Source organism: Heliangelus exortis, chromosome 15 (assembly GCF_036169615.1).
Source record: "Heliangelus exortis chromosome 15, bHelExo1.hap1, whole genome shotgun sequence".
NCBI classification, from domain to species: Eukaryota; Metazoa; Chordata; class Aves; order Apodiformes; family Trochilidae; genus Heliangelus; species Heliangelus exortis.
Window position 1 is genome coordinate 2626307 of NC_092436.1, and position 10944 is coordinate 2637250.

Below are 10944 nucleotides of genomic sequence, written 5' to 3' on the forward strand. Positions count from 1 at the left end.
AAGAGAAGAACAGCCTTCAAACTCTTCAGTGTTCAGTAAATTAAACTTAAGAAAAAGCAAAATGTGAGAAAACACGTTTAAACTGGAAGAAAAAGTATTTTCCCTCCCTATAACTGGTAAGATGTTTCTTTCTTCCTTATTTTCAAATGGTTTCCTGATTTCTGTTTGGGTTTTGTTTGTTTGGAGTTTTTGTTTGTTTGTTTTTCTTCTTCTTTTTTTAACGGAAAAATGCAGGGAAAGCAACACAGATTTTGCAAAATTTCACCGAGCTGCCAAATTAACCTGGGGGTTGGGGGAGGGAGGGGGAGCGGAGGGGGGCGGGCAGGAGGAAAGGATCAGCTGGAAAAACATCGGCTGCATCCCATTGCCCCCCAGCCCTCCCGACAGCAACTGGCTGGATTTGCCAAAATTGTCAGGAATAACCAAAAAAAAAAAAAAAAAAAAAAAAACAACCCCAAAGTGGTGCAGAGCCTGGACTCTGGGAGGCTTTTTGAGAGAGGGCTTGACAGCCCTGCCAGCTCCAAGCTCTCGCTGGTGCCTTTTCTTCTTGAAGTGAGGCATAAAATAAATTGAAGCTGCTGGCTGGGGTAAACATTCCCTCCAAACATGCCTGTTCTTGATACCCCAAATGCAGATAGTCAATTGTGGAAGAAAAGGGAGAGAGAAAGAAAAGAGGAAAAAAAAAAAAAGAAAGAAAAAAAAGAGAGAAAACCCGGCGCTTCCAAGACACTAAAAATAGACTCTGATCACTTACCAAATGGTAAAATGAAAATGATTTGCTTTGAATAGTCTCCAGAAAGGCTCAGATACAATGTCTTGTGGAGCAAAATTGAATCAGTTGAAAGTGCAGACGCCAGCTCAGCCTAATCCCTCCCAGCTGCTTTGCTTTGCTTTTTTTCCAACAAGCAGCCCCTAAAAGTCGTCTCCCTAATCCTGCAAACTGAAATTCAATCTTGTATTTTTTTTTTTTAAATCAAGTTTCAAGCCTGGGGCTTGCAGGGTGGGGGAAGAGGAGGAGGGAGGGCTTTGGGGTTGCCTCCTTCTCCTTGCCCTGACTGCAGTAAACACAGCCTTGAATTCAAGGAAAAGCTTTAGACTACAATTCGCTTGGCTTGAGCCAAACACACAAATCTGATGCTTTTAAAGCCCCTCCAGCAGACGGGAGATAGCTTTGAGATGCTCACTAAATGGCTGTCTGGTTGCTGCCTTTTTTGTTGTTGATTGGGGGCCCAAGGAGACCTTGTCTCTGGGTTGTTTTTTTTCTTTCTTTTTTTTTTTTTTTCTTTCTCTTTTTTTATCCTCCCCCCCCCACCCCCCCCCACCCCGGTGTCTGCTTTTATCAGTCAATTTGGGTTGGGCATTTACCTACTGCAAAGACCAAGACAAACAATTTCTCACAGAGGCTGGTGATAGTGGCCAGCAGTGCATGTATGGGCTCTGCTATCTCAGGGAATAGCCAGAGGTATTTATGACACTTTCCCAAGAGTTTCTCGGACTCCTGCCCTCAGTCTCCCCCAGCTCCTGCTGCATGTGTGATTTCCAAGGACACAGCAAAGGCTCCCAGACCATCCTTTTCCTCAGTGGCACCTGGAGCATAACTTCATGCCCTTCCACACTTGCCTTTGCAGTCTTTGCCACCTGATAGTTCCCTGTCCCAGACTTTTTTTTTTTTTTTTTTTTTTTTTTTTTTGGTATCAAGTGATACCTGTTTGGTTTTGGAGAGTCACTCAGGGTAGATAAAACAACAGCAGAGCATTCAAAACTCAATCTCACTGCTCAGCATCTCTATAATCCAAATTCCTGGGTCTGAACCCTTCCAAACTGAAGGTTCAAAGGTCTTCCCCTTCAGCTGGGAGGGTCTTGTTTGAATGGAGGTCAGGGTCCAGAATCTGAGCAGGAAACAAAAAAAAAAGATGGCTAGGAGTGAAAAGAGAAGAGAAGAGAAGAGAAGAGAAGAGAAGAGAAGAGAAGAGAAGAGAAGAGAAGAGAAGAGAAGAGAAGAGAAGAGAAGAGAAGAGAAGAGAAGAGAAGAGAAGAGAAGAGAAGAGAAGAGAAGTAGGAGTATCTATTTTACAGGATTTGTCTGGTCAGGGAAAGATTCGGAGTACCAAAAACAAACAAAAAAGCAAGCAAACAAAATTCATAAGGGGAGTGGAAAGCTCATGTGGGAACCTTTGATATCACTTCTTTGCACTTAATATGTATGATGACAAAAGTCCTACCTACCTGCAGCTGCCACAGCCATGGGGGTATCTGAAGCTGGAAATTGGTCCCATCCCATGAAACTCACACATTTCACAGATGTAGAGATGATTATTTTATCTGTTCCCAATGTCCACATTTCTTCATCTCTCTGCCATAATGATTGTGCCCCCCCACCATGCCAGAAGCAAATTTCTGCTTGTTTGCAACTGTTATTTTTGCTTTGAGACATGTGGGGTTACATGAGGCTCACTCATTCTTGTTCTCTCTCTCCCTGTCCCATCACTTCGATCCAAGGCTGGAGCACTGGGAGTGATAGAAGCATCATTACTGAAGTGACTTGGAAATTAATTCTCTCTTGTCTAAGGAGGGACAGCACATTGGGCACCTGAATTTAATGGCCTCACGTGTGGATTGCTGGATTTTATGGTGTAAACTCATGGAGAGTGTATATAAACACAAAAATAAATGGGTGGATACACACAGGTACGTGGGGGACAGATGAAATATAATAATTGTCATAATTACATAGACAGGGGCTGTGCTGAGGGTGGATAATTTGATATCAGTCCAGAAGTGATGGAGGAGACAGAACACATCTGCTTGGCAGGGACTTGGTGGTCTAGCCAGGGAGATGCTGTGGGAAGCATGGCCTTGATGCACATCAGGATAAGGTGAAGAGATGGGGAATGTCTTGTGTCAGAGCAAATTCCATCTGGGTGGGTAGAAAGTTCCTGTAGGAGCTGGCTGGATAGCTGGGCAGTGTAGCTAGGGATGAGGTGGCTGGTGGGCTTCATAGGGAACCCAAAGCAAAGGATAAATGTGTAGAGAGACTGGGTGGATTTGCTGTAAAATAGAAATATTTTAAAATGTAGAGCAAGGTGTGGGAGATCTAGAGAGGGAGAGATGGGAGAAAGAAAGAGAGAGAAAAAAATAAAAGAAGAAATAAAGGAGAAGAGAAAGAAAAGAGGAGAAGGAGAAGGAGAAGGAGAAGGAGAAGGAGAAGGAGAAGGAGAAGGAGAAGGAGAAGGAGAAGGAGAAGGAGAAGGAGAAGGAGAAGGAGAAGGAGAAGGAGAAGGAGGAGAGGAGAGGAGAGGAGAGGAAAGGAGAGGAGAGGAGAGGAGAGGAAAGGAGAGGAGAGGAGAGGAGAGGAGAGGAGAGGAGAGGAGAGGAGAGGAGAGGAGAGGAGAGGAGAGGAGAGGAGAGGAGAGGAGAGGAGAGGAGAGGAGAGGAGAGGAGAGGAAGAATAGACAAATATGGAAGATTCGGGACTGGGCAGGTAAAGTGGCTGCTGGGAGTCTGGGAAATGAAGCAGAGTCAGTGTAATGTGGGTAGATTAAAATATGGAAATGTGGACTATGGCAAGTAGGTGTTGTAACTGTGTAGCTGTAACAGGGAGCAAGGGGATGAGTTAAGTTATAACACAAAACTTAGTGGGACAGAGGGAATAAATAGAGACCTGAACTGGTATCTCTATCAATTAACATTTTAGGTGAAGGGATATATAGAGGTATTCTGGGCAAGGGAAATTAAATAAAAGTGATGTGAGCAGCAGTGGCACCAACAGCTCTAAAACAGGAAAATGGACATGAGGAGGAAGAGGTGATCCACTAAAATGCTGTGAACATTCTGGGGTTAGGGCAGATGGATGGAGGGGTGGGTGAGAAAAAGGGTATTTAATTTTTTTAAAAATATATTTACCAGCTGAAGGTATTATTGACTGAGCTCGTCTTAACTGGAAAGATTGACTAGAAAAACCTTTTTTAATAACTTAAGAAAGAAATTTAGATTGAGGTGGACAGGTTTACAGCAGACAGAATGTGTTGTCAGGGTAAAGAAATTGAAAAGTAGCTGGAAGGATGGAATAAATATCTGACTAATACAGCCAAAAAATATGGGCTGGTAGAGTGACTAGGGCATTGCTTATGGGGAACGTGGAGAGAAGGACAGACAAAAGAAGAGCAGAGGTAATAGATGAGTACTTAATAGAGTAATAGATGAGTAACACCCAGAGGGAGGGTATCTAGTCATTGAGACTCCCTGCAAATACAGAGAAGTGTGAAAAAAGGTGACCTGCAAGATGCAGATGAGCAAAGGGAGTGTTTGGTAAATGCATGCAAAAAAATTAAAGTGTACATATGGGAAAAAGCAAAAAAAGCACATAAGGAAGAGACAGATTAAATGGGCATGGAGTAAATAGATTACATATAAAATTCCTACAGAATAAAGAGATGATGGTAAAAAAGCAAGTTTGGAAGTTAGCGAGCTAACAGGTTAGACAGGGGATTGGGCAGATAAAGAGAAGAGTATTCATAAGCTGGGAGTGTTGAGAAATTAGCCTGATGATCAAATACAAATTAGAGGGATGTTAAATTGGGAGTAAATCTTGGACAGGATGACTGATGAAGAAGAATGTGGGTGCACATACCAGGAAGCTCGTCAGAGTGGGTATGAATGAGTAGAGAGATGAATATGGATGGGAGATGAAAATACTTATTTTGCCATGTTCTATGGAAATCCAGAGAGATTAATAAAAATTTTCATCAGATTGATGAGATAAGTAAGTAGGCAGAGGCATTAGCTTAATGAGTATGTATAAAAGGGACTGCAAAAAAAGATTGCTTATCATGGCATTGGTTCCATTGACGTCTTGGGCATGAGTGGCAAAAGCAGAAGTGATGAATACATTAGTGCCCTAAGAAAGGATAAGAGTGATTAGCAGGTAGGAGATAGACTTGATGTGTGAGACATGAACGTATGCAAAACAGGCAAAGAGGTCAGGGAAATAAGGAGATGTGGGGAAAATGGATTGCCAAGAGTTAGGAAACTTGCTTCTAAACTCCTACAGGGATGTGTGGGAGAGAAAATAAGGTGATCTGCAGTCAGGAGATGGACAGAAAGAAAACAGATTTGTTTGCACAAGAAATAGAGAAATTGCACTATCGAGGATGATATGTGACTCCAAACCAATCCTAAAGCTATCCCTAATCCTAAGCCAAATCTAACCCACCAGTAACTGAACATAGCACTAACCCCTAACCCAAACCTCACCTAAAGCTGCACCCAATACCTAACCCTAACACATGCTGGGACCTACCAAGGACCCAGTACTAACCATAATCCTACCCTAAACCTAACCCACAACTCACCCTAACCCAGCCATAACAAAAACCTAACCCTAAATGATGAACCATCCCTATCTCTAACTTGAAACCAACCTCAACCAACACTCTCTCTAAAGTAATCGTAACTTGGCACCCTAGAGGAACAGGTAGAAATATCTGACACATATGTATTTTGCTGACACTAAACTAAATAAATAAATCTTTTAAAAAATCAGTAAATATCTCAGAGCTGGAGTTGTCAGTTTTGTGTGTTCTAAGGTTCTAAGTCATTTGTTGGCCGGAGGGATGTAGGAGTGTTGGCTAAATGTGAGGGATAAGGTAGAGATGAACAAATGAAATATGTCTGTGGAGAACAGTTATACCAAAGACCTGGGAGTGTGCAAGCAAATAAGAAATTTATAGGTATGATCTCAGATCAGATGGATGAAGATATCTAGCACAGAGTGATCCCTGCAACTGGTGGTTGAGTGCCAGATGTGTGTAAGCTGGAGGTAGAGAGGTGTTGGTATGGGATAGACAGGCAAGGAGGAAGTGTCAGGCAGGTGGATCCACCCAGAGCTGTGGGATGAATAGGTATGGATGTTGTCAGAACTTGTTGAGAAGTAAGGAGAGGGCAGGTAATGGGGTGGATTCAGGTCAGGGAAGCAGGCAGGGCTGTAGATTGGTGCTTTCTGGTTTTTTTCTTCAAATTAGAGCCCCTGCAAACATGAGCAGAGGAGGTGCCCGCCCCTCCCCAGGGAGCTTTCACCACGGAGCACAGGCAAAGGGCTCTCCCTGAAGCCTTGGGGATGAGGTGGGGGCGAAAAGGGAGCGGTCCCACCCCAATCCTCAGCACAGGGAAGGGGTTGGGGGCAGCCTAGGGGGGGAAGGCAGGGGGAAGGGGCTGTGGGCTGATGTGCTGAGAGGTGAAACACACAAAGCCACTTGAGGCATGAGAATGAGCTTCCAGAGGACAGGATGCAGCTCTGGGATGGCAGAGGGATTGCCCAGGTCCTGTGCTGAACCCGGTCCAGTGGCACCGTGTCAGTCCCTGGGACTGCAGGTGGCTCAACAGAGGCACCAAGACCCCATCTCAGCAGGCTCTGCCCAGGTTTGCTTTCACGGATTCAAACCCTGTCACAGTAAATATTTAAAGAGTAGGGTCTTGCTTTGTGAGGACGGATGATTAAATGTAGGACCTGACTTCTGACATCACGGGGGACAGCCCCGTGTCCCAGCAGCCAGCAGCGGGTCTCCCGCTGGCCACCGTGGGACCAGGGCTTTACCTCCTGCCTCCGAGGGTTTTGCTGGGTACTTTCCTTGTGTGTTTAAGTACTTTCCTGAATTAGCTCTTAAATTAGTGAACCCTCCTTCTAGGCTTTCCGGGAGAAAGAAAAGAAGGAAGTGAAAGGAGAATGGGAATTTTTGAGGGTGCCCGAGTGCCAAGAGGCAACTTTTGTGTTCTCACACTTTGACCCAAGCAGTTAAAGGAGCCTCAGAAGAAGCCAGAGCTGATACCTCTGGTAGGTACAGGTCCTAGGTGCTTTTAAAGATCCCACTGTGTACTTAGCTGTATCTTCAGACATCTAAATCCCTCTAAAAGTCTCACTCTTAGTGTCTAAATCCCAGGTGCCTAACTCACCTCTAGGAAAATCTCACACGGGGACTGATTCACTGAATCATATTTTTTTTTTTTTTAAATGTGGTCCTCACTCACATAGGGCTTTTGAAAATCCCACTGCTAATCTCCTGTACCCGGGCATGTATCACTCTGAAGCCTGTAAAATAAATTGCTCTGTGCTCCTGGGGAACAGCAGCTACTTTGTCCCTGCTCATACTAAGCCAGATTTTTGCTTCTTGCATATTAGTACACAGATTATTGGGGGGGTGGGGGATGTGTTTGGGGTTTTTTGTTGTTGTTGTTTGGTTTGGTTTTTTGTTTTGTTTTGTTTTGGGGTTTTTTTGCGGGGGGTGGTGTTCGTTTGTTTGTTTTTTGAGGTTTTTTGAGGGAAGCTCTGAAGCTGCTATACGAGACCTAAATTAAGAACAGGGATCGGGTGCTGTTTTACATGTTATTTTGGGAAGGCACCGAGCTCTGCCGTGGGTTGTAGGGCTGCATCCAGAGGTGTCGGGAGGAGCCGGCTCTCGGCTCCTCATTTGCATCGGTGGGGTTTGCCCCTGGGCACAAGCTCCACTGATCTCCTGGGAAGATTTATGAGCACCTTTGCTCATCTCAACATTGTTATCTGGGGTTTTGCAAGAAATTACTCGGGTGGAAAAAGGGGGGGAAAAAAAAAATCAAGCACATATGCTATTTCGTTTTCCTCTTTTCATTTCCTAAGGGAATTTTTATTTCTTGGTAAATAAAATTTCTGCGCAGATGCTTTCTTCATTAGAGAAAATGCAGTTGGGGATAAACAAATTTTTTTTCTCTGTTTTAAAAAAAAGTCCTGCTGCAAAAGCTAAGGCTGGCTGCCACTGAAACATTTTTGATAGAAAAATCTGCCTGCAGCCCTACTGCTTAATCAGTTGGGAGCAGAGCATACCCTGTAGCTTTTAATAAGAGCAGCTTGCCCGAGCGGTTCACAATGGTGAGCTGCAGAGGAGGCTTGCTGCATAGCTGGGGATTTTATTTTGCAGCTCTGTTAATTAAAACATATTTAATTTGAAGGCTGCTTTTACTGTTTTCTATGAGGGTGAGCAGAAAACTCTGCGCCTGGATAGATTAAAGGAAGGACCTGAAGTTGTTTTTTTTTTTTTGTAAAGTAACAACTTTATGTCGTTTGATGGGCGAACTCGTTGCAAAAACTGTGCAGTTTCTTATTTTTATTTGTTCTCATTCTTTGTATACAGGCTGGTTTAGGACTCTTGGCTGGCTTCATAATATCAGGCTAAGTTTTGACACACCAGTTGCTGGACTGGAGCAGAAAAGTTGTCACAGATTCTTGTTTAATTGGTAAAGTAATTTTTACTTGAGCAAAGGTAAACTAAAATAATAAGGCCTGAAACTGTGCCATTTAAATTAATGACAAAACCTTCATAGGTTTCACACAAAGCTGTATTTTTATTATCCCAGCTCCAGCGACTTTTGCTGCAAGTATGCAGCAAAATGTTAGGGCATTTCTAAGTGTTATTTTTATTATCCGAAATCCCATTAAAATCAGGGCTGAAGCATCCCATTAATTTAAATAGGACTTCGCATAGTTTGCTGAGTTCCAGGCCACAGATAAAGAAAAATATGCAATTTGGAGTTAAACTGACCACAGCTTTTTATGAGAAGACATTTAATCTCAAACCAACAGAGTGGGCTTGAGGCATAAGGTTTTTGTGAACTTCATCTGGACTGGTGCAACAGGAGCTTTCACTGCCCAACAACTTTGGGGTTGGTCATTTGGGACCTCTCAGGACCACATAGCGTTCCCAAGCAAACCAGGTAGGTATGTGAAGTGTTCCCCAGGCAGCTCTGCCTTGGGAGTGCTAAGAGGTAAGCCAGCAGACCCAGAACAAATGGAAAACTTGATTCAGCTCTTTCTCTGGCTCCAAGTATCCGCTCGCCTTGAAAAAAAGCAAAGCTGCGATCCGTGGGCGGGAGGCTGGGGGCTCGCTGCAGCTGAGTCCCACTGGGTTGGAGCCACTTTAGGTGGAAGAGATGGAGCTCCAGGAATCCCTGCTGAAGCTTCGAGGGCTGGAAACCACTTGGAGGGAAGTGCAAGGTGGGGGATGGAAAACCATCACCTCTGGTGTGTGGAAACAGCCACCAGCCAGGCGCTGGCAAGCGGACTTCCAAAACCGAATTGAGAAGAGCTGTGGGGAGAGCCAGTTTATACCTGGAATCCTCCTTGGGGGGCTTCGTGGTCTGAGGGACCATTAAATGACAGCCCTCTTTGGCTGCCCCCAGCGTGGGTACCTCCAAGGAAGCAGTGTTTGGGCAAGGTGGTCCCAAACGGTGCTTCAGACACACGAAAACCCCAAATAATTCAAGCTCTAGTCACCATGGGGGAAACCTAAGGGCTGCTGGTAGCTGAGCATCCGTAAAACCGCACAGGGAAGGTGGAGGAGCTGCTTTCTGCTCAGTGTCTCCTCGGAATTTTCCTTTCTCTGAGCCATGAATGTGTCAAGATGCCCAAATTTCGCCAGGCAGCAGGGGATCAGCTTTCCCTGGTACAGACACAGGGCGGACGGGCACCGGTGGCAGTCATCGGCATCGAAAGGATGTGTCCCCTGGTCCCCAGATGAGTTTCAGGGGGAGGGAGGGTTAAAGACCCCGACAACCATGGAAACTTAAAGCAGGGGCTGGCCAAACATCAGCCCTGCGATCATTGATCTGATTTGGGACTTACAGTCCCCGAATCAGTTTCTACTCCAGGAACAGAAGAAAAGGAACACCGAAAATCCAGGCTAAAATAACAGCTGAGGGCTTGCAGACATCTCCCACCACCACCACCGCCCCCATATGAAAACTGAAGGGGAATATCAATCGCTTTACCGGTCTGCAGCTATAATAAATCCGGCAATAAATTAAAAACTGGCCGAAGAGACTCAGCTCTTCTATCCTGAGCCCCCAGCCTCCTTCAAAGCCCCCAAGCAGTTCCCCAACCACCGCTGTGTTTCCCCCGCTGCCAGCGAACGGCTCCGGGGGCTCCGCGGGGCAGAGCTGCCCCCTGCGCGGCCGCGGAAACGCCAGGGCTCTGGGCAGAGAGATGCAAACTCAGAGAAGGGAGAAAGAGGCAGATCCGCGGCAGAGCAAAGAGCGCAGTGACAGCCCCAGCAATGGGTTCTGGGGCCGCAGAGGAAAGCGGGAGCATCGCTGCAAAAAAATTGTTTCGCAGGGTGAATGATGACTTTTTTTCTACAAAATATTATTATTAATTATTATAATAGGGAAATAGTTATGAAATAAAATCCTTTTGTGCTTGCAGCGGCTTGGGAAAAAACAAATTAATCGAATAATCTATAAAAATTAAGGAGATGGGAGAACTTGGAGAAAGGGTACCTTAGGAAAAAAAACCCAAAACCAAACAATGCCGCGGGAAGGAGCGGTCCCAGGGCTGCGACACGCCGGGAGGGGTCATCAGGGTGAGAAGATTAACTCTTTGGGAGAAGGGGGGGGGGATGTCTTGAAAAGCAAAACAACCCAAGGGCTCTAAGCGTTTTTATTTCGTGGGAGCCGAAATTCGGGAGCTGCCTCCGCATCCCCACCGGGTGCCAAAGCAGCAGCGGGACGACGCTGCAGTAAAAATGAGAGGTGCGAGGGAGGGGGATTTCTACTCTGGGGCTGATCTCGGGGAATGGGGGGTCCTTCACCCCCTTGGGTCAGGTCTCTGCCAGTGTGCGGAGAGGGATATGCGGGGGGCGACGGCGCAATTCTCGCAGGGGGTGGAGGGGACACGGAGGGACCCTCCCCAAAATGCTACCGCCATCCGGGGGAGGGGGTGAAAGCTGCTTTTCTTCTTATTTAGTCCCTTCTTAGAACACAACCAGAAAAGAACATTAAAGGCATAGAAAAGAACATTAAAGGCATTTTTAGATTTCGTTTCTCTTTTGTGTTTTTTTTGTCTTTTTTTTTTTTTTTTTTTTTTTTTTATTCCCATGCTCTTAATTTTGAAGAAAAAAATAGAAATAAAAATCACAAAACATA